The sequence below is a fragment of the Amphibalanus amphitrite genome, unplaced genomic scaffold (assembly GCF_019059575.1).
Source record: "Amphibalanus amphitrite isolate SeventyFive unplaced genomic scaffold, NRLGWU_Aamphi_draft 000141F_arrow, whole genome shotgun sequence".
In the NCBI taxonomy this organism is placed as follows: Eukaryota; Metazoa; Arthropoda; class Thecostraca; order Balanomorpha; family Balanidae; genus Amphibalanus; species Amphibalanus amphitrite.
In genome coordinates this window covers 164,171-188,038 of record NW_024881636.1, presented here as the reverse complement: position 1 = coordinate 188,038, position 23,868 = coordinate 164,171, and the positions used below count along the sequence as shown (strand labels likewise).

General features: G+C 46.5%; 1 protein-coding gene across 2 annotated transcripts in view; it reads right to left on the bottom strand.

The window, feature by feature from the left end:
- LOC122382505 overlaps positions 1-20,358 on the bottom strand; it is a 62,269-nt gene extending 41,911 nt beyond the window's left edge. The window contains exon 1 of one of the 2 annotated variants that reach the window (XM_043367910.1): positions 19,942-20,358. The gene's annotated coding sequence lies outside the window, so the exon portion shown is untranslated. Of the gene's footprint in view, positions 1-6,579; positions 6,739-19,941 lie in introns of those variants that run through there. The other variant, XM_043367912.1, reaches the window with a different exon arrangement.
- Positions 20,359-23,868: the final 3,510 nt, after the last annotated feature.

The following is a 23,868-nucleotide window of genomic DNA, read 5'->3' as shown; positions in this document are numbered from 1 at the left end:
GGGGCGCAAAAAAGGTCAAAAAGGTTAAAGAGAGGCGCTGCACACCAGCTTTAACCCTCGCCCGCACATGCCATTTTCCCATCCTAGAGCGCACATGGGAAGAAGGTTGCCACCCCCCCCCCCCACCCCCACCCCCACCCCCCCACGCCATTTCGTTCCTGCTGGAGAAAGAGCTTCGCGGCAAAGACCAACAGATTCTTTGGGAGACGAATCCAATGGTACCCAATTTCACCTTTTTAGGTCAATCATTGAACTTTCACTTTTCAGATCGGGTAAAACTAAAAAAATGTTGCTGTTTGGGGCCACCGTTGGAATATCACGTGCGGTGCCCATCATATACCGATGGCGCTGCCGTTTTTGGTGCCAAGCCAGCTAGCACAGCTATTTGTCACACTATCCGACTAGGTTTTTACTGGCTGTGGTCATTTCAGGTCAAGCTAGGTCAAGGTCAATGATATGTGTTTGCATGTCAGTGTGTGTCTGTGTGTATACTGATGTGTGCATCGATTGGTTTGTGTGTTCCTATTACATGAGATCATGATCTGAGAAGCTTTTACCAACAATGCAGTAAAAAAAAAAAACTTCACGAAAAGCAAATTCAGCATGCAATGTTTTAGGATGACCTAGGTTGACCTTGACCCTGACCCTGACATCTGCACATCGTCGCATAGCATGTTCCATGATAGGTGGGAGGTAAGACTAGCAAAAACATACCGAAATCATTAATCAAGGATTCAAGGTGTCAAAAGCTCACAAGGTCCATATCCAACGCAAGACATTGAGTATTGGTCATTTGGGTTATGACATGACCTGAAAAACAGGGTCATATCTCCAAAACCAAAACCCACAGAAACTTGAAATGTTTCAGTGGACACTGAGAAAGGATATAGAAGCAGCTATCCGAAAAATCAGGCTTCTAGCTTTAAAATGTTCAGTGCAGAGCAGAAAAACTGCCTAGGGGTGGCAACCCTCCCCCCCCCCCCATTTGCGGGCGAGGGTTAAAATACCGATGAAAACATTGAAGAACGATATCTGAGCTCGCTGAAGGTGGCAACACGATGGCAGCGTTGGAGACCACTTCGAACTCACCAGCAGTGACCAGTGGCGATCTGTCTAATCACTAGTTACTTCCATAAAAGAAACTGTAAAAATTGATACATCATACACATGAGCATCCCTAAAGAAATATTTGTTTCAACTTTCAACTCAATACAGGACACACCGACGAGCATATGATATACAAGCGGGGATATGACGTCATCAAATATAGCTAGGCAATGAGATAGGACAGTCGGGACAGTCAGCCCCAGATCGATAGTCATACAGACGGTCAGTCAGGCATCTTTGTCTGTTGTAACACATTACACAAGATCTCTATCAGGACTTTCTTTCAACGCAATAAATCATATCAACAAAGTTGCGAACACAATTCCGCTGAGAAAATGCGAGGATAACGTCAAAGCACATTCGCTTGAGCATTTGACGTAATATTACCGACATCTCTGCCTTCGCGCAGTTGGCGCGGCGAATACGCCACTCTTTGTCTCACGGTCAGCTGAGCGCGCCGTCAGCTGACTGCCGCCGCCGGCGGCCGCCAGCGCCGCCTGTCGGCCGAAGGTCGTCGGGCCGTCGGCGCGATTACGGCACCGACTGCGTCGCACTGCGCCGCCACGTCGGCTGCCGGTCCAAATGGCGGCCGCTCCTCGGCGGGTTTCTACTGACTGTCTACAGTTTACGAGCGCCTCGGCCCTCGGCCATAGTCTCGCGTGTAACTGCTGATCCTCTTCGGACGGCGAAGTCATTGGTGGGGGGAGGGCTGAATTGACTACCCTAATTTCACTAATTTATAGGCTTTTTCCGAAACTTATGGTGTTTTATCATCACAGAGGTATTTCAACTACTTCAGTTGCAGTAGCGGCGGAACACTTCAATTAGGGGGGGGGGGGGCACTGCCGACTTTTGGTCCCATTCTTTCCATGCAACGCCCATAGGGCTAATGTTAAAATGCCAAAATCAAAGGGGGCAGAGCACGGTGCCCCGGTGCCTTCCCCGTTCCGCCGCCTATGTTCAGTTGTATTTTCATCATGTATAGAGGTGTTTTCCTTGTATATGAGCTGCCGAATCTATCAAAAAATGACAAGCATGAAGCAGTTTTCCAGCTCTAGTGGTAGGTATGTATTTGAACTGTTACATTAGACATTGGTACATGTTGTGTTGAGCTTGTACTTACGTCAAGCGTAAATCATCGCCAAGCTAGATGTGAAAGGCTTATGATGTCACTACATACCTACATACATAAATAAAAGAATACATACACACAAACATACATACACATACATAGGTACATACATACACACACATACATAGTACATACATACATACATACATACATACATACATACATACATACATACATACATACATACATATTCAACTATTATGGGGGGCATACATATATATGTTACAGGGAGTTTGAGAACTCCGTGAGTTTGCAAACTCCCTAGGGAGTTTGCAAACTCACGGATTTCTCAAACTCTCTGTAACATATACAATATACATACATACAAGAGAGGAGAAAGAGGGAAAGAGGTGAAAGGAGTCAGGAGAGAGGGATGGAAGGAAAGAGAAAGAGAGAGCAACTGAACATACCTAGGTACTGCTACACCAAGCGAATTATCACTTTGAAACTTTCAGCAATGGATGAGAGTAACGGTATGTAAAAAATTATGTAAGAATTTTACTATCTGTGACCATGGGTGTAACTTTGTATACTTTTGAGGTCCCATGTGGGACCCCAATGCGAACATTTGGGACCCCAATTGTCATTTTGGGACCCCAATAGTGGAGGCCCCCGAGACGCACCAGCTACTTTACAAACGGAGGTCCGATTTTCATATAGAAGGTTCTCTGTATAAATAGGAGGCCCTTTGGACAAATCGGAGGTCCTGTTGGACAAATGGGAGGCCCCCTGGACAAATAGGAGGCCCCCTAAACAAGTAGGAGGCCCCCCGGGAAACAGGAGGCCCTGGAAAAATAGGAGGCCCTAGACAAATAAGAGGCCCCTAGACAAATAGGAGGCCCCATGGACAAATAGAAGGCCCTCTGTACAAATAAGAAGCCCCCTGAACTAATAGGAGGCCCCATGGACAAGTAGGAGGCCCTCTGTACAAATAGGAGGCCCCCTGGAAAAATAGGAGGCCCCCTGGACAAATAGGAGGCCCCCTGGACAAATAGGAGGCCCTAGACCTAGACAAACAGGAAGCCACTTTCACAAAAGGAGGCCCCCTGGACAATTAGGAGCCCCCTGGACAAATAGAAGGCCCCTTTCACAAAAGGAGGCCCCCTGGACAATTAGGAGGCCCCCTGGACAAATAGGAGGCCCCTGGATAAATAGGAGGCCCCCTGAACAAGAAGGAGGCCCGCTGGACAAATAGGAGGCAGGGGGCAGATAGGAGGCCCCCTAGATAAATAGCAGGCCCCTTGGGCAAATAGGAGGCCCCCTGGACAAATAGGAGGCCCCTGTACAAATAGGGGCCTCTTGAACAAATAGGAGGCCCCATGGACAAGTAGGAGCTAGAGGCCCTCTGTACGAATAGGAGGCCCCCTGGACAAATAGAAGGCTCCCTTAATAAAAAGGAGGCCCTTCCAAAAAGGAGGCCCCAGAACAAGTAGGAGACCCCTGCACAAATATGAGACCCCTGGTCGAATAGAAGACCCCTGGATAAATAGGAGGCCCCTGGACAAATGGGAGGCCCTTGAACACGTAGGAGGCCCCCTGGATAAAGAGGAAGCCCCCTGGAAAATAGAAGCCCCCTGGATAAAGAGGGGACCTTCTGGACAAACAGGAGGCCTCCTGGACAAATAGGAGGCCCCCTAGACGAATAGGATGCCCCTTGGACAAATAGGAGGCGCCATTAACCAATAGGAGGCCCCCTAGACAAATAGGAGGCCCTCTGTAACAGTAGGAGGCTCTCTGTACGTACAAATAGAAGACCGGCGCTCGACCTGTAGAAGCTTAGCTGTATGTACAAAAAGCAGGCTCTCTGTGCAAGTAGTCGAAGTAGGAGGCTCTCTGTACTGTATATACCTACAAATAAAAGGCGCCCTGGGCAACTTCGATGCTACACAAATCGGAGGTCACCTATAAAAAAGCGGGACTCTGTTGGAATACCTGTTTGAATAAATTGTGTTCCTGATATTCCAATTATTTAATCCTCGCCCGCACATGGGGGGGGGGCAGTGATTGCCACCCCCCACCCCTAGGTAGTTTTTCTGCTCTGCATTCAACATTTTGATTGCTGGAAGCCGGATGTTTTGTATAGCTGCTTCTCTAATTCCTTTCTTAGTGTCCACTGAAAATTTCAAGTTTCTGTGTTTTTTTGGTTTCGGAGATGTGACCTTATTCTTCAGGTGATGTCATAACCCAAATGACAAATAGGTACCCAATATCTTGCGTTGGCTATGGGTCCTGCGAGCTTTTGACACCTTGATTTCGGCCTTTTTTGCCAGTCTTACCTACCTCCCACCTATCATGGAACATGTTGTTCGATGATGTAGAGATGCCAGGGTCAGGGTCAAGGTCAACCTAGGTCATCTAAAAATATTACGTTTTAGGCAAGCTGAATTTACTTCGCGAAGTTTCTTTGACTGTATTTTTGGTAAAAGCTTTTCAGTTCATATCTCATGCTATAGGGACACATTCACAATCGGTGCACACATCAGTATACACACAGGCACACACAGACATACAAACACATATAATTGACCTTGACCTAACGTGACCTGAAATGACCACAGCCAGCAAAAACCGTCGGATAGTGTGACAAAGAGGGTCTAGCTGGCTTGGCACCACAATACCTACGGCAGCGTCATCGGTAAAATACGCATATGTATGATGAGCAGCGCACGTGATATTCCAACGGGCAACGGTGACCCCAAACAGCAACATTCTTTGATTTGACCTGACCTGAAAGGTCAATGACTGACCTGATGAGGTAAAATTTGGTATCATTGGATCCGTCTCTTCCCAAAGAATCTGTTGCTCTTGACCGCGAAGCTTAAAATCTTTTAAGAAAAAATTGTGGTAATGTCGAATAAAATACCTACACAAGCAGCGGGCCAACCCATCATATGCCGATGACGCTGCCGTATTAGTGCCAAGCCAGCTAGAACAGCTCTTTGTCACACTATCCGAATAATTTGCTGGCTGTGGTCATTTCACGTCAAGTTAGGTCAGGGTCAATGATATGTGTTTGTATGTCTGTGTATGTCTGTGAATGTACTGATGTGTGCACAGATCGGTTTGTGTGTCCCTGCCTATTCCTACGTGAGGTCATGAACTGAGAAGCTTTTACTAAACTTGCAGTCAAAGAAACTTCACGAAAAGTAAATTCAGCTTGCCTAAAACGCAACAATTTTAGATGACCTAGGTTGACCTTGACCCTGACCCTGACATCTGTACCTACATCGCAGAACAACATGTTCAATGATAGGTGGGAGGTTAAGACTGGTAAAAAAAAACGAAATCAGGACGTCAAAAGCTCACAAGGCCCATAGCCAACGCAAGATATTGGGTATTCGTCATTTAGGGCATGACAAGACCTGAAGAACAAGGTCATATCTCCAAACCCAAAAGCCACAGAAACTTGAAATTTTCAATGGACGCTGAGAAAAGATAAAAAAGCAGCTATACAAAAAATCAGGTTTCTAGCTTTTAAAATGTTCAGTGTAGAGCAGAAAAACTAACTTTGGGGTGGCAACCCTCACCCCAGGTGCGGGCGAGGGTTAACCCTCACACTTTCTGGGTTCGGTTAGATTACTTGCGCAATGATGTGCCGTTAAATTCTTTTTTTATAATAAAGGCATTTTTTATTATTGTCGAAAGTGAAAAAGCCAGAAATTTTCGACGATTTCGGACGGAGATTTTGCGCGAGCTTACGTCACATGTGTGACGTCATATGCCGAAGGGCGGAGCTTGGCACCCGAGGGACCCCAGCTGCGAATGCGTGGTGTAAAATTTTTACAATAAGATGCGCTGCCCGAACACGGCTTTGGACAAAAGCGATGTTGCCAAACCGCGGGTCCGCAATTGACCTGAGCCCTTGAAATTGATTACCAGTCGGTGTCCGGTAACGGTACCCATACTTTTCGCAAAGTCTGCTCGAATAAGGCCGTAGGGCGAAGCGGCTCACTGCGAGACTTGTCCCCCCCCCCCTCATCGAGTTCACGAACGGTTCATAGGTATGAACTGTTCACCAAAAATTCATTAAATTTGGACGATGACGTCACTTGCTCGTGAACGTCTTTCTGCATTAATTTAGGTATGTATTTGTTTTATAAATCAAAAACAAATGCTGCCATTTAGTTGTAGGCGTGGAAGTCATTTTACACAGATTCATAAACCTACCATAACTGGAAACATGAACGACCTTAGTTACCCGAACCGAACACAATTACCCTTGGAAACACAAACAACATGTCAGCTTGGATGAACTGGGCTGCGACTTCAACTTCCACCAGTACCAAGAGAGCTGAACGTCAAAACGCGATGACACGGAGTTCTAAAGCCCTGGTACTCACAGTCACAGTGAAACGACATCTTGTAAACTTCCTCATTCGAATTGTTAATGACCACTGGAGAGCAGCTAGAAATAAGCAATGGTACACGACGCCACTAGTCAACAAAATCCGGTTAAAGCCACGAGGCACGAGCGAGCCAGCGCCATTACGCTCTATTGTGGGACGCCGGTGAAAACAGGGCGCCGGAGGGCATTTTAATCACGTGACATTTGGAGCTTCTCCCCCTCCATGGGTCTTCTATATGCCGCTAACGTCACGTGTAAATTTCACGAACCTTGATCAAATCGCCCCAGGCGCCCTGTTTTCACCGTCGTCCCTATTGTGGACGAAGTTGCTACGATCCCAGCGCAGGTGTGGCGCCACCTTCGCCGCGCAGCCAGCTGACTGGTCTCTGAGCCAGCTGACGGCCGGCGTCGCGCCAGCTGACTGCGCCCGCCGTGAGGGCAGCTGCGTAATTCTTTTTTCCAACCAAAGGAAGGCGCTATACGGAGAATATCCCATTGCGTCATTGAAAACTGACTTACACATCTATCCAATCAGCTAGTCGTTGCTTGGCGTAATGGTTAAGGCCCTTGCATCATGTTCCAAATACTTAAGGTTCGAATCTTGCCACCGGCTGAAATTTTTGGAATTTGACCCCTTGTAGGTTGTAGGTACCTATGTTGTAATTGTAAATGTGGGCTGTAGGTTAGTTTGTAGGTTGCAGGCTTGTAGGTTGTAGGTTAGGTTCGGTCAGGTAAGGCCAGGTACGTTTTTGTTTGGTCTGGTTACAACGAAGCATCTTCGGGTATAGCTCCCTCCTTTGGTTGGAAAAAAAGAACTTCGCGAAGGCAGCGGCCTCACCACACTACCACAGCCGCCATCCCGGCGCCGGCGCGGGGAGGGGTCGGCGATCGAATAGCGTTCTATAGGAGGACGGGTCGACGACTTGGATCTGCGAACTGTTGTGGAGCTGAGAATGAGATAGGAACAAGCGCAGCGCAGGGCAACGCAATAAACAGGATGGCATCAGCAATGAATATCCCAATATGGAAACGGCCCGGGCCTGGGGTCGAGCCGATTTGACAGATATCTGATCGAAATTCATTTGTGAGCACAAAGTTGTTAAGCCTCTGGTGCTAAATGCAACGAAGCAACGAAACAACGAAGTAACGAACGTAAAAAGCAACGAGGTAAAACGAGCAAAGTTCCTTTCACAAAAAAAAGAAATAGTGTACCAAACCAAGCAAAAAATTCCTGGCCTAACCTAACCTGACCGAACCTACAACCTACAAATCTGCAGCCTACAAACTAAGCTACAACCTACATTTACAACATACAGCCTAGTGTATATAGTGACTGACCCACCTTCAAGGGCTGCGCCAGCGGGGGAGGAGACACGTCCCCCGAAACCAAAATGCTGGGGGACGATGGACATTGGACATACAATATTTGGCTCCTCCTCCCCAAAATTACGCTGTTATTCCCCTGTGCGTACAGGTCTCGCGGGTTTCAGTGGTAGGTTTTGCACCTAGACTAGAAAATTTAGTGTACTTTGGGCTATATCTTCGTCGCCTTAAGTTTTCCAGTGTTGAAGATGCGATCGACTTGTTGGTTCACAAGCCGGCCATGATCGTGTAGGCTTCATCGTAGTTCGATTAGTTTGTTAGATATAAACGGACACGTAAAAGTGCAAAACCTACCGCTTAATCTCGCGAGAGCCGTACCTTGCCTACGACCCAGGACGGGACATTACAGTACAAACTCCGCATGGTCTTGGACCGTGCCACACAGCGGTAGACGCAGCCGTGCACAGCGCGCATGTCTCCTCTATAGGGCCTTGGTCTCTCTCAGCACCCCGAGCAACTTAAAGGTAGTGTGCCGGCTTTCTTGGACCATATGGAGTTTATGACCCGGATAAGGAGAACCGGGTTTTTAGAACTTATCCATAGCTTCAAAACTCATGGAAACATCTTAAATTCTTCAAATTTTTAGTACCCCAGTGCGAAATTCGCCCCGACGGGTTGTCGGTCGTACCCCAACCACATTTCACACCACTATGAACAATAAATGCACACACTGAAATCGCTATTACCGATAGTCTCATCCAATCAAGTTTCGATAAACCCGTTCATCATCATCTCCTGCGGTTTCGAACACGCCTGTTAGGTGGCTTCTGATGCTCGTCGAGGTCGGAATTTCCAAATACGCGTGGTGCGTCGGGCCGCGCGCTCTGACTTCGGCCAAGAAAAATGCATCAGCTGATCATTGTCATTTCTGCATAGCATTTCTGCCACTTGCCAAGGGCTCCGCCACGGTTTTGGGATTGGGGGGGGGGTCCGACCCAAAACACAAAACCTCACTGGCGGATCCAGGGTGGCATTCAGGGGGATCCCCCCCCCCCACACACACACCGCAGCGGCCGAAATCGCGATGAAAAATTGCCGTTTTTCTAGATTACAAAGAAACTTAAAGGAAAAGGGCCACCTTTAACATGGGGATTGAAACTGAGATAGCCATCTTGTAGCCCGTGTCCGAAAACCTGTCTGTCTACCTCCTTACGGCCGATTTCGGCCTCCATTCGTAGTTATCGGCAATTTTAAAAGAAAATACGCCAGGAATGCGTCCTTATCCCAGGAATGCGTTCTTATCCGACAATACAGCCACCCGCGGCGAGGCTTTGGTTTTTTACCAATCAGCTCCAACCAGCTCAGCTTTAACCAATCAGCTTATCTGACACAATCCGACGAGTCTGTCTTCTGAACGCTGATTGGCTTGAGTGTGACGTCATCGCTATGCCATCATACAGTAGGTGCCGTAGAGAGTATCAACATAGTACCAATATGTTAAATAGTTTTAAATACTTTTTCGCGAATTTTGCACTTCTGGCACCAGTTTTAAAAAGAAAATGAAAAACAATAATGTCAAAATGAAAAACAACGATATCTTCATATTTCACGAAGGTGGCCCTTTTCCTTTAACAATTTTATCGGAAGAAGTTTGTTTTGAACTGCAAGACCAAGGTTAAGATTGTATAAGGAAACGAAAACCGAGGAGCAGAGCTATATTGACACCGACATGGCGGCCTCTCAAATCGACGTTCTTGAGGAATGGAGGCCAGTGTTGCGCGCTCCAAAGGCGGTATTGGCCATCGGAGAACGCACTGGGCTCTCAGTGACTGGCATGGGCTTGGGAATTCAGGGACCTACATAGGCCCTCAGGTATCTACGTAGGCTCTAAAGCCAGTGTACAGTCCTCCTAGGCCGTACTTAAAGGAAAGCTCAGTGCTTTATCAGTTATTGTAGGGATTTGAAAGCCCTGCCCTCATATAGCAGCATGGGGTCCTTAGAGTCTGACAATTGACATTCAGTCTCTGTGATGAGTGTGACCTATCCTGGCCTGAAAATGGATATCAAAATGCTCCACTTCAATCAATAGTCAGACAATGGGGATCTTGTTCAGGGATTGTGACTTGTGAATGTCCCACCTCTACGAACCTGCATTCAGAGCCCTGTGCAGATTGTTTCAGATTACCTCAGAACGGTGTGAGGATGCTTAGACTAGTATGGTGCTCTGAAAGAGCGACGTGGACCCCCCTCCCCCCTGACACTATAGGATGACCTCACATTGAAAGAGCGATTCTCAGATCGATTCATTTGAAGCTCTCTTAGGGCAGGTGTTGTGTCTAGAATGTGTCCTACAAGCTGGACTCCCCTCGCAAAATCGAAAATTATAGCCAAATTCTAGCATACCTAGCTAATCCTAGCCATCTGAAACGCATTCATAGTAATAGCAAAAATGGTGGAATGAAGACCTCCCATGTAGACCGGCGAGTGTCAATGTCGAGTACTTCGTCTGCTGCGAGATTATACGAGTATACCCTACATTTCTAGATCTTCAGTTCCTTAGCTACACGACTGTCAACACATTCAAGACGCATACTGTGAATAATTTAGTCATTTCTACGCGAAAACAAACTTATAGGTATCTGGAATATTGGGGGGTACTGTACCCCCCAGGTAAATTATTGAGGGGGTCCGGACCCCCGCGACCCCCCCTGTGGCGGAGCCCCTGCCACTTGCGTGTGGTGAAATGGGGTCATAACTTAAGAGACGGCTGTTTCATATCAATTATTTTACATAAAATCATATTTCAAACCATAAATGAATGTTCGACAGCCAAATTAATGAAACAATACCAATACAGGCTTACAGTTTAAGTTCGACATTGTGTTGTCTACGATTAGACAGCTGATAACTCATTCCCGTACGTCGTAACTCTATAATGACCTTTGCTTATTGTCACATGTGCGCCGCATTCGCGATTGTTGCCGACGCCTGTTTGCAGGTCAGCCCACTACAGTTGTTATACATATCGAAAAACCGATAAACTTTTAGGCGAAAAAGGGCACTATTCCAGGCCCATTTTTGATTTTTTTTGCGATATTAGGTAAAAACAGAAGCTTCTTATCCTAGGAAAAATAAAATGGGAAATCATTGGAAGGTGGCACACTACCTTTAACCCTCGCCCGTATTGGTGTTTTGCCAGCCTTGAACGTATAAACCCTTGCCGTTTCGCCCCTGATCGAGATAAAGCTTCGCGAAAAAAAACGAGCGTGTTGCCCGTGACGAGGGGGAGTCAGTGAATTTTAACCCTCGCATGTGTAGGGGGGGGTCGGATGGACCCCCCCCCCATGGTTTTTCGCGAATAACTCGCGTAAAAAGCGGCCGATCGCGACGAAACTTTCAGTACCCTCGCATTGATCAATTGTACACCTACCCTGAAAATTTCATGACCCTGACCCCAATGACCTTTGACCTGTGACCTCTTTTCCGAGACCATGTTTGGCCGGAATCGCGATTCCGCGTATGTCGGCTCGCATTAGCCGCGCGTTTGCAAGCTTTTCGCGGTTTCAAACGTTCAAACATGTGATTTGCTGTTGCTCCCATGCATTAGGGTGGATGTCAAGGTCACCTGAAGGTCAGGTCAGGTCATTGACCTTTGGTGACCTCGGTTCACTTTTTCGAGTTTTACATGTTTCTAGGCTAGTTTTTGGAGCTGAATTCGAATTTAGCAACCATTTGAACATTTACGAAGTAGTTTTGGTGACTTCGTAACATGTTACGAAGCTGTTAGAGGCGGTTGACACGTAATACTAATACCCGTCATGACGCCTACTGGTTGACCTGACCTGACCTGACCCGACCTGGTCTAAATGCTTCAAGACATCATCTGTGATCAAAACTAACACGATATTCGTGATCAGCACCCCGAAAAACCCCTTAGCAGCCACACTTTACGACTTTCTAACAGGTCCCGATTTTCCCGACCTTGGGTCATTGACCTGACCTGGAAGGTCAACCAATGACCTAGGACCTTAAAATTGGGTATCATCGGCTTCCTCTCGTCACGGGCAACACGCTCGTTTTTTCCGCGAAGCTCTAGCTCGATCAGGGGCCAAACGGCAAGGGGGGGGGGGTCCAACCGACCCCCCCCCCCTACACATTAGAAGCTGGAAAACGCCGCACACATGCGAGGGTTAAGTTCCTAGGTCATCGGTTGACCTTCCAAGGTCAGATCAATGGCCCATAAGCTGGGAAAATCGGGACCTGGTAGAACGTCGTAGTGTGGTTTCTGTGAGGGTTTTCGGGGTGCTGATCACGAATATCATGTTAGTTTTGATCACAGATGATGTCATGCATTTAGGCCAGGTCAGGTCAGTTCAGGTCAGGCCAACCATTAGCGGATTTGCCGGGTACTCGTAGCAGATGTCAACCGCCTCTGAAAGCTTCGTAACATGTTACGAAGGCACCACATCTACTTTGTAAATGTTCAAATGGTTGCTAGATTCGAATCCAGCTCCAAAAACCAGCCTAAAAGCATGTAAAACTCGAAAAAGTGAGCCGAGGTCATCAAAGGTCAGTGACCTGACCTGACCTTAAGATGACCTTGACACCCACCCTAATGCATGAGAGCGACATCACATCCCATGTTTGAACGCTCGAAACCACGAAAAGACTGCAAACGCGCAGCTAATGCGAGCCGACACACGCCGAATCGCGATTCCGGCCAAAAATGGTCTCGAAAAGTAGGTCATAGGTCAAAGGTCATTAGGGTCAGGGTCATGAAATTTTCAGAGTATGTGTAAAATTGATTAACGCGAGGGTATTGAGAGTTTCGGCGCGATTGGTCGCTTTTTACGCGAGTTATTCGCGAAAAACCGAGGGGGACCCGTTAGACCCCCCCTCCCCCTATACCGGCGAGGGTTAAGTAATAAGTAGCCATGCCTCTAAAAAAAGCTTTGTGATTCTGTCATTCCTAGTACAGACTACAGTTCACATCCCAGCAGTATGAAACTCGAGCATTGCATGAGGAAATTAGTACAAACAAATCGCATGTCGATATGAGTTTTGATTCGGTGACCTAAGGTGAGGTCAGTTTTACGACCTCTCTATCCTATAGGTCAATGGGAGAAAATTGAAATGCTCTTCTCGAATGTATGTATACTCGATGTAATGTATGAAACTCGAGCATTGCATGAGGAGATTAGTACAAACAAATCGCATGTCGATATGAGTTTTGATTAGGTGACCTAAGGTGAGGTCAGTTTTACGACCTCTCCATCCTATAGGTCAATGGGAGAAAATTGAAATGCTCTTCTCGAATGTATGTATACTCGATGTAATGTATGAAACTCGAGCATTGCATGAGGAGATTAGTACAAACAAATCGCATGTCGATATGAGTTTTGATTAGGTGACCTAAGGTGAGGTCAGTTTTACGACCTCTCCATCCTATATGGGGCGTTCCACGACAAATCGACATTCGACAAGTGCCCTGCACCCTCATATTTTATTTTTTGCTTAAAATTGGTCTAATGGGTTGTGACGGGCGGGGAAGCCAGCTGTGGCAAGGATTTTTTTCTTCGAACAACGGTTTCCGAGATATAGCCTCGGGCAATTCCTGGATGTCGCGCTGCAGCCCTATGTTTGGCGGCCTATAACTCAAAAACTATTGGTTTTCTACGATAAAAACTTTACATCGTTCAACTCACAATGAACCAACAAACATTTTGGCTATCTCGGATTTTCAATTTTTGAAAATTTTGATCACGTGACCTTTTGACCTATTTTTCGAGGAGTGACCTTGATATTTTCCCCACTGAAAGTTGCAATTTTGTCTGATGACGATTAAAGCCTTATCAATTGTCATTCATATGCGAAAATAAAAAAGTGGATATCGCCCTGCGTTGACCTCAGGTCAGGTCATTTTTATGACCTGTCCATTATTACTAGCAGGAGCGACAGCGAGATCTCGAGAATAAAGCAAGATAGGGACAAGCGGTAAACGGTACAGGGTACAAATGGATAAGGTCTATAATTTTTACTGAGGTCATTTTCAGGTCAGGTCAAAGATGACGTCACAGGAGCAAAAAGGAAGTAAAAATTGCGGCACTACATATATATGAAGTTTTTCTCGAATAACTTTCAAGGTATCCCAGCTAGGAACAAACTAATATCACCATCGTGATCCTCTCGTCGATCCGCATCGAAACATATGTATGTTGACCTCGAAAAGTCGAAAGGTCAAAAGTTGACCTTAGGTCACGTGACCTAAGGTCAACTTTTGACCTTTCGAACTTTCGAAAGTTCGAAAGGTCTTCGAAAGGAAGTTTGGTTGACCTTTCGAACCAAACTCTTTTCGGCCAGAAAATGACGTGCAAAAGATCGGCGACACAACAGAATCGGTTATACCCTGATTTTTCGGCCAGACCAAACGAAATTGTGTATTGTAGAATGAATGAGAAGGCTTACTTCACGAAATTTGAAGCCAATTGTACTACTTATCCCGCGCCGTGCTGGGGGGCCTTTTTACGCCCCCCCCCTCAGGTTTGTCGCGGATATCTTAAACACGGCGGCGCACACGTGTTGGTACTCCTGTTCATACTTTTTTCGCAAATGTGAAAATTGCAGACCCGGGTTGTTCAAGGTACCTAAGGTCCCCAGGCCACGTCACGTGACCTTACATCAGAAAAAGATCAAAGGCCGCTGTACCGACTGAACGATCGCTTTGAAACTCTCAGCGATTGATAAGAGTAACAGTAGGTATGTATAAAACGTACATCTTGGAATTTCGATATCTGTGACCTAAGGTCAGATCAATTTAGCGACCTCTCCATTATAAGCTAATGGGGAAAAATTGAAATGCGCCTGTTGTGGACGAATGTCGTTCTGAATAGGGGAGAAACGTGTAAAACGCCGACGGTAGGTAAAACGCCCCACGCCCTTATTTACGACGTAATTGTGTCCTTGCTTTTATAAATCTTACAGGTGAAACAAGTACTGCGGAAGCAAAATACTGATGAAGTTTGGTGGGCGCTATTATCATTGGGCTGATTTTATAGCAAAAAAAAAATGATTTCATGAGATTTCTTTAAAAAATATATGTCATAAAAACGACATTAATTCACTGTTCAGTTGTCTCTTTGATCTGAGTTGCTTTTGGCATGGATGATACCAGTATAACGCCTTTTGGGGCGACTAACGGAGCGAGCGAGAGGGTGGGCCTGGCACGTGCGAAATTGCGAGGGGGTACCTCCAACTGACTTGTGCACGGCACCCTACTAACCGGTCTCTAGCGACGTGCCAGATTTGGGCACAATCGGCCCAGCCGTTCTCGAGATCTGGAAGCGGCACCCTGCACGTGCGCACGTGCAAAATGGGTCCCAACTGACTTGTGCACGGCACCCTACTAACTGGTCCCTAACCGTGTACCAAATTTGAGCGCAATCGGTCCAGCCGTTCTCGAGATCTGGAAACGACCCCTGCACGTGCGCACGTGCAGCAGCACCCCAACTCTGGCACATGGATATGCAGTGCCAAGTGGGTGCCTACCTGCATGCCAACTTTCAGCGCAACCGGCCAAGTAGTTACAGAGATATTGTAACAATTACAAAACGGACACCTCTTCGTTTTGCACGTGGCACGTGCATAAGGGGTCACCCACATGCATCAGGAATAGTCAAATACTTGGTAGAAGGAATGAAGCTACCCTACAAAAATTACCGCGTGTAAATCGGTCAAGTGGTTGCTGAGATATAAGCCTCGCAAAAGCGTGACCACGGCCGGCCGGCCGGCCGCTCATACTCAGAAATTTCCGTTAAAGGGACAGTATCATCGAAAAAAAAAAATCCATGTATGGAGCTGATTTTTTTTTACTAGCATTTCTTATTTTTCTGAATCAGAAAAACATAGTTTGAGGACCGAACTCGGTGAAAAATATTGCAACCACATTTCATTTTCATGATTCATTTTCATGAGTGAACCACCACTATACAAGCATGGCCGCCAGTTTGGAAGCATGCAAAATTACTACAGAACTGGCGCAGATAATACAATTGACGCTACGCTTACGCGGTCGTTCTTCTGATTGAGTTGTCCTTAGGGAGAGGTAGCTTTAGGTATTGCCTATAAAAATATAACGTGACAATTGGAGGGAGTGACAATTGGACGTGACAATTGACAATGGGAGAAAATATCACGTGACAATCACGTGATAAACGTCATACATTGGAGGGAGATTGTGATTCAAGCTGGAGGAATTCCTTTGTTGAGCCGCTAGAATCCGAAGGAAACAGCGGAAATTGCCTACGACTATTTAATGAATTTAACGGTGATGAATAAGTGCGAAAAACGTTTTGGCTTTATAAAATTTGATGAAATGACCAGGGTAAAAGTTTTATTACTGGCGGTCAATTCAAAACGGCGCAAACATTTAAACAGTGAAGATAGTGAAGCACGATTCAAAGTGTGGTACACCTTTCGTACTTTGAGCGGCGATAGCGGGATAACGGTGTGGAGCTTCGAGGATCGGTCTTCAGTTCCCGGACCAGAAAGGTGGGGCCTATGCAATGTCAAATTTCATCAAAATGGTGATACTGTCCCTTTAACATTGGGATCCGCGACATTGGGATCAGGCCTGCCATCTAGCGAGAGAATTATCGTAAGTTAGGAGCAAGCCGAGTGAACGCCATCTCTCAGCATTATGACACACGTGGGTGTGGTGTGTTAGTTGGCTCGAAGTGCATATTCGCACGAGTTGGAGGTAATCTTACTGGACCTGAGACGACAAAAAAGTCTTAAATGCTTGAAGCCAAAAACGTCAAGCAGGCAGCAGCCTTTAGGTAATAACGAAAATAAAGTGCGTAAGACGGGTAGGTATAGACGGGTAGGTAGGTATTGAAACGCCCAGTCCCATCGGCTCGTACGAGCTTTTATATGGCCATTTACTCACAATGGTACAGCAGTTTGACAATATGTCATACATATTTGGTAGGCTTATTCCTTCTCCGAATTTCGCCCGATTTTCTTCATCTTAATTAATGTTACGGCACGTGTCACGTACCAACTTAGGGGTGTCGAAATTGTTCTACATAAAGTAACTCTACAATGGCTGGGCCCATTACAGTAAAACCTCGTCAATAGTTAGGCACCCAGTGGCCAATGCATTTCCATGTGTCACTAGGGGAGTGCTACTGCACGTGCGCACGTGCGGGTGCCGCTTCCATATCTCAAGAACGGCTGGGCGGATAACACTCAAACTTGGTACACAAATGTCACATCGATGCTCGCACTGCATTGATCAGTGCTTACATTGGAGTCGTTAGGAAAACGATGAAATGAGATGCGTGGTGTTTATGCCTTTCTGTTCCAGCAGTTGCTTGATCCGCAACAGGAAACCCTTGTTTGTGAAGGCTTCGTCTCCCATTTCCACTCCTTGTTTAAAATAACATTAACAATGTACGAAGAAGATCAAACATTAAAGTTGTTTTAGGCGGCTATCTTGGGCCAGGGCTGCGGAGTTGTAGTCAGAGCCAGCGGTTCTGTTCCGACTCGGAGTCGGTTGATTTTTAAAAGCTGTAGTCGGAGTATGAGTCGAACGTCACCGAAAAGTCATCGACTCCACAGACTTACCAGGGCTGCAGAGTCGGAGTCAGAGTCGGAGTCTGTGTGATTCGACAGTTCTGCTCGGGGGAGTCGGAGTCGATATTTGGATACCGGAATCGGAGTTGGAGCCAAAGTCACTGAACTTTCATCGACTACGCAGCACTGGTTGGGTCCTTTTCGTAGAGCGTCTTGAATGACATTGAGCGGCAATGACGTTAGCAATTCCGTTTAACTTTTTCATTAGACTTATAGATAGTACCTACGTACGTTCAATTTGTTCTTTGATCGGACACTTTGTTTGATTTAGGCCAAGTAAAGACTCGTGTGAAAAATAGCGCGTAAACGACACGTGCTGGCGAAGTCTCCAATAACTCCCTGTTTCATGATTTAAAGAGGAAATAACAGGGAACCGCTTATCTTATTACTGACCCTGCACATAAATTTAATTATTTCTTCGCTTTTACTGACATATAAAGACATAATCTTTAGAAAAATTGCACAACAAGCCTGCTACTACACCGCACTCCCGTGTGTCACAATGCTAATCAGCGGCGTTCACTCGGCTTGCTCCTAACTTACGATAATTCTCCCGCTAGATGGCAGACCTGAGCTCAATGTCAATGTCGCCAAAAACTGCGAAGACACCAATCCATTATTATCCCATCCATGCTTTTGGTCATAGAGATCTTATATACATCTTATGTATATAAGATCTCTATGCTTTTGGTATGCAAGAATAGTTTACCAAAAGCAGTGCAAAATGACTGTGCAATATTTTCTGATTTGCAGATATGCCGCTAAACGCAGGCATTGTAAAATTCACAAAACGCACCGGCACTTGGCCCGGCCGGGTTTCTAAAACGCCCATACCATCTTTAATGTCTTACATTCTAAAAGTGGCTTAATTGTGATGCATTGTTGCCGTCGGGTAAAGAGGTGATAAAAACAGTTTATGGGTCAGTTTATTGAGCCGTGAGCGAGACAGCTTTGCTTGCAATTGCTGAAGCATCGTTTGTTTTCGTAACGGTACCTACTCCATGATCTAACTCTATTCTCCGAAGGCCATGCTACTGACCTTCATACGTTTCTACTTACCTAAACAGAGTAGCACGGCTGAAAATGGAATATTGCAATATCTATGAAAAACGAAACTCATCAACAGGTGAAAACCAAAGTGGGACGTTTTACAACACCCGTGCTGTAAAACGCCCCGTTCGCAGAGGTCTTGCAAAAGCTCATTCTTGCTGGAATGCAACATCCCAGTGCCTTGCTTATTATTTTTTTCAATAGTCGGAATTACAAAATACCTAATGACGCATGGTTTGTCATTAGGTACATACCAGTTTAGTGGTGACACACCGCTTTTCCTTAAGGGGGCGTTTTGGACGGTTCTCCTCTACTCTCAAACAGCGGTTACTCGGTAAACACGACACACTGAATCGGAAAATTGCATCCGTGACCCTTCTATGCGCCCCTGATGTCATTTCAGGTCATGAAAAGTCACGAACAGTTTTTCGACTATAACTTTTGATAGACGTGCTAGAACGGTGCAAACACGTCAGATGTGTTCAGCTCGACGATACAAATCGACTGACATTCAGAATGACCCTTTTTGGTCAGGTCATGACCTTGAACTGAGGTCAAATTTTCAAAATGACCCTTCAAGGTCAACATATAGTTCAATGTTCATTCGACGCGTCTCAAAGAGAGGAACACGATGCTGGCAAAAGTAATGTCGTGGCTCTCTTGGGTCAAAAGTTTTTACCGAGAAAAAAAACAGTATTCGTAAAGCGGCAATTTTTAGTCCTTACTCTCTGGAGACTAAAACGTTGACCTAAGGTCAAATCTAAGAACAATACTCACAAAGGCCTGTGAAAGCGTTGTCGAATGGGCTATTCCGCGGCGCTGTAGCTCTATTGGTTCCCGAGTTATGCGTCGGGTGTTTCGAAAATTGTTGAAGTAGACAAAATTTAACCTTTGATGACCTCTGGTGACCTGAGCTTTGACCTGACCTAAAAAATGACAAGGATTTCCGTCATTAATTTTGACGCTCTTTCAAATGCCGCTAGCGTGTTGCTACGTGGCCCAGGAGGCAGGAGGCAGGAGCCGACTTAGACCGGAGGCGTGAAAACGGGAGGCGTTCCCCTAACCCACCCAGCACGACGCGGAAGACTCGCACCACCAGCGCGGCGCGGGTTCATCTCAAATAACCGCAAATTGACAGCAGCGCCAGGAGAGGTAAAATGCCCCTCCAGTCCCACCAACACCTATTGAAGTTGCTGCGTCCCTGCTAGCGACTCAAGGAACGCGATATCAAAGCAATCATACGTGCCCATACGAGCGCGTGCGCTCTCTCTCTCTCTCTCTCTCTCTCTCTCTCTCTCTCTCTCTCTCTCTCTCTCTCTCTCCAAAAATAATTATGAATATATCGCCTTACCTGAATTCCCAAAGGTAATTGGTAGAAGAAACGCTGCAGTGTCACCAATGTCCAAGTCCTCGCACAACGGACGTGCTCACGTCAGTGTCACATTCATTCTTCCACAACGGCTTTGCTGTGTCCTAGTGCAAACTCATTGCACTTTGCCATTGTGGAAACACCGATAAGTGAAGCTAAATGTTTCACTCCTTCTGTCCAATATTACACCACAAAAAGATATCACACGGCACGGCGTTTATCCGGAGACGAGCAGCACACGCGCGTTTCCGATTCCCCACGCACGTGTTCCGACTTCCGTTGACAGCTGAGTGCGCCAAAATGAGGAACACTCACCCCTGCCACCTAGCGAGTGGTTGAAGAACTACTCGAAGCGAGCGGCGAGCACCGTGTGGCGTATACGGCGACTCCCGCGGCGGTGAGCAGTGGCGACTGGCGAGGGCCGAGGATGGGGTGATACCGGGGGTCATGGGCTCCGCCACCGTGGGGGGGGGGGGGTTCAAACCTACCTACGCATGCTGCATTGGCTGCAGCCTGCAAGCGCCAAGCAGCAAGCTAATTGGCCGAAGATGAGTCCATAAGCGGCGGAACGGAGGGCACCGGAGCACCATGCCCCCCTTTGATTTTGGCATTTTAACATTAGCCCTATGAGCGTTGCATGGAAAGAATGGGACCAAAAGTCGGCAGTGCCCCCCCCCCCCCACACACACACACACCTAATTGAAGGTGTTCCGCCGCTAATGACGTTGACGTGCTGCATTCCTCTGCCTCAGCAAGGCACGCATTCCTCTGCAAGGAACTTTTTACGGAATGGATTAATACTTTCGTCCAGGGCCTCGGCTAACATGTTAACTACTAGGGCAAATGCCCCAGTAGAGTCAAGGAATGCCCCAGTAGTGGGCAGGCTTTACCCAGCCTCCACAAAATAAGTATATCTCAATAAACTGTTGGATACCATTCGTGACCTGAGACATAGGTGTAGCAACGTATCTCTTTGGTGAAGGATACCTTTCACCAAAGTTTTAGATTGGTGAAGGATCCTTCACCAATCTTGAGCAATGCAGGTGAGGGTCTTCACCAATGCTGGAACGACTGGGTTCGACGGTCGACCTAATGTTAAAAAAAGCAATGCCGAATGGGATGAACAAAAAGGCTAAAACGGCAACAGGTACCCAATTACCCCATCCTTTCAGTTATGAAGCGTTATGCCCACCTTTTTTCACAATTCTTAATAAATGATAGGTAATATATAATACTGAACGAGGCCGGTGTAAATAAATTTTCAAGACCGAGGTCCATTCCTAACTGAATTTTTGAACGAGGCCGAAGGCCGAGTTCAAAAATCAGTAAGGACTGAGGTCTTGACAAGTTATCACCGGCCGAGTTTGGTATGTATTTTACTGTATGCCAATGATAAAACAATTGTCTAGACCGAAGCTCTTAGCGGTTTTTTGAACGAGGCCATCCCAAAATGTTGACTTGGTAATGCATTTTTGACCGTGGTCACTTTGCTTACACCAGTTATTACCACACCCCTCAGGCTAATGTATTTGAATAGGCCAGGCATACAGTAAAGCCGAAAACTGTATTGAAGTTGGTAAACGTATAAATGTGTCTCAGTAAATGCCGTGAATATCGAAATAAATTGGCTTGTTTTTACTCGTGGGAAAGTTGTAAGACTTTGGTCACGAAAAAAATGCAGTGGAGCATACCTTTAGGTTCCAAAGGTATGCTTGGATGGTGGATACCTTTGGTAGGTATCCAAAGGTATGCTTGGATACCTAAAAATTCAATTTTAGGCGTGTACTGAAAAGTTGACGTTAATTAGATGATAATGGCGATTGGCGTGAGACATTTGCGAGAAAAAAAAAACAGGAGTTGGCGAAATCCCCCCCCCCCCCCTCCACTGCGGTAAGGTCCTGCACCCTCTCCGAAGGTTCAGGTGACATCCTTCACCAATATTTTTGGCGCTCCTACACCCATGACCTGAGATGACCTCAGGGGTATAAACAGGGGTCACGGACACCATTTTCATGTTCATTGTGTCAAACCTACTTGTAATTCAGTGTTTGAGAGTGTTTAAAATGACTTTCGTTCGAAAGAGGCGGTAAAATTGTCTCCCATTGACTTAAAATACCTGGAGAGGTCTCAAAATTGACCTGTCCTTAGGTCACCGATATGAAAATTCCGAGATGACCATTTTGTACATGCTCTTCTTGCCCTTATCAATCGCTGAAAGTTTCAAAGCGATCGGTCACTCGGTGTAGCTATGGCATACACCGAAACATTTTATGAGGTGAGGTCACTTGTAGTGACCTGGCCTTGAATGACCTTGGTCTGAAATTTTTACAACATGTGTAGAATTGGTTGATGATAAGGTGTGCCGAAAACGGCGGCGCTCCACGCCGCCGTTTTTTAGATATCCGCGAAAAACAGCAATGAGAGGGGATGTTCAAACACCTCCCTCCCCCAGCAGGGCGCGGGCTAACACACTTTTGCCCCAGTAGTCAAAGTTCCTTAGCCGCGGCCCTGCTTTCGTCTTGGGTGATCGTTGAGCCGTAAAAGCTCCTGATTTGCGCTAGCCTCAGCTCTTGCTACGAAGCTGCTATTCCAGTTCAAAACCCCATGCTAAAAGTGAACTATTTCCTTTAACCCTCGCATGTGTAGGGGGGTCGGATAGACCCCCCATGGTTTTTCGCGAATAACTCGCGAAAAAGCGGCCGATCGCGACGAAACTTTCAGTACCCTCGAGTTGATCAATTTTACACCTACTCTAAAAATTTCATGACCCTGACCCAAGTGACCTTTGACCTGTGACCTATTTCTCGAGGTCATGTTTGGCCGGAATCGCGATTTGGCGTATGTTGGCTCGCATTAGCCGCGCGTTTGCAAGCTTTTCGTGGTTTCAAACGTTCAAACATGTGATTCGATGCTGCTCCCATGCATTAGGGTGGATGTCAACTGTCAAGGTCACCTGAAGGTCAGGTCAGTTCATTGACCTTTGGTGACCTTGGTTCACTTTTTCGAGTTTTACATGTTTCTAGGCTAGTTTTTAGAGCTGAATTCGAATTTAGAAACCATTTGAACATTTACGAAGCAGTTTTGCTGCCTTCGTAACATGTTACGAAGCTGTCAGAGGCGTTTGACACCTACTACGAATACCCGTCACGACCCCTACTGGTTGACCTGACCCAGGGCCTATTTTAACATGTTAACTGGGGGGGGGGGCAAATGCCCCCGCACTCAACAGGATTGCCCCCCCCCCCCAGTCGTCGAGATTTGCCCACTATAAACCACGGGCCTGTCGTTGGAACTTCAGGCTTGTCAGGGGCACCACAGTTCTTTCAGATGCACCGGCGGCCTAGCACCATGGCACCATGTTTGGCCGGGATCGCGATTCGGCGTATGTCGCCTCGCATTAGCCGCGCGTGTGCAGTCTTTTCGTGGTTTCAAACGTTCAAACATGGGATATGATGTTGCTCCCATGCATTAGGGTGGGTGTCAAGGTCACCGGAAGGTCAGGTCAGGCAATTTACCTTTGATGACCTCGGTGCACATTTTCGAGTTTTATGTTTCTACTTTCTAGGCTAGTTTTTTTTATTGAATTCGAATTTAGCAACCATTTGATCGTTTACGAAGTACTTTTGGTGCCTTCGTAACATGTTACGAAACTGTCAGAGGCGGTTGCCACCTAGGTAGGTACTACGAATACCCGGCAAAACCCTTACTGGTTGACCTGACCTGGCCTAAATGCATGAAGACATCATCTATGATCATAACCATTCATAACTAACATGATATTCGTGATCAGCAATCCCGTAAAAACCCTAGCATTAGCAGCCACCCTTTACGACACTCTAACAGGTTCCGATTTTCCCGACGTTTGGGTCATTGACCTGACCTGGAAGGTCAACTGATGACCTAGGACCT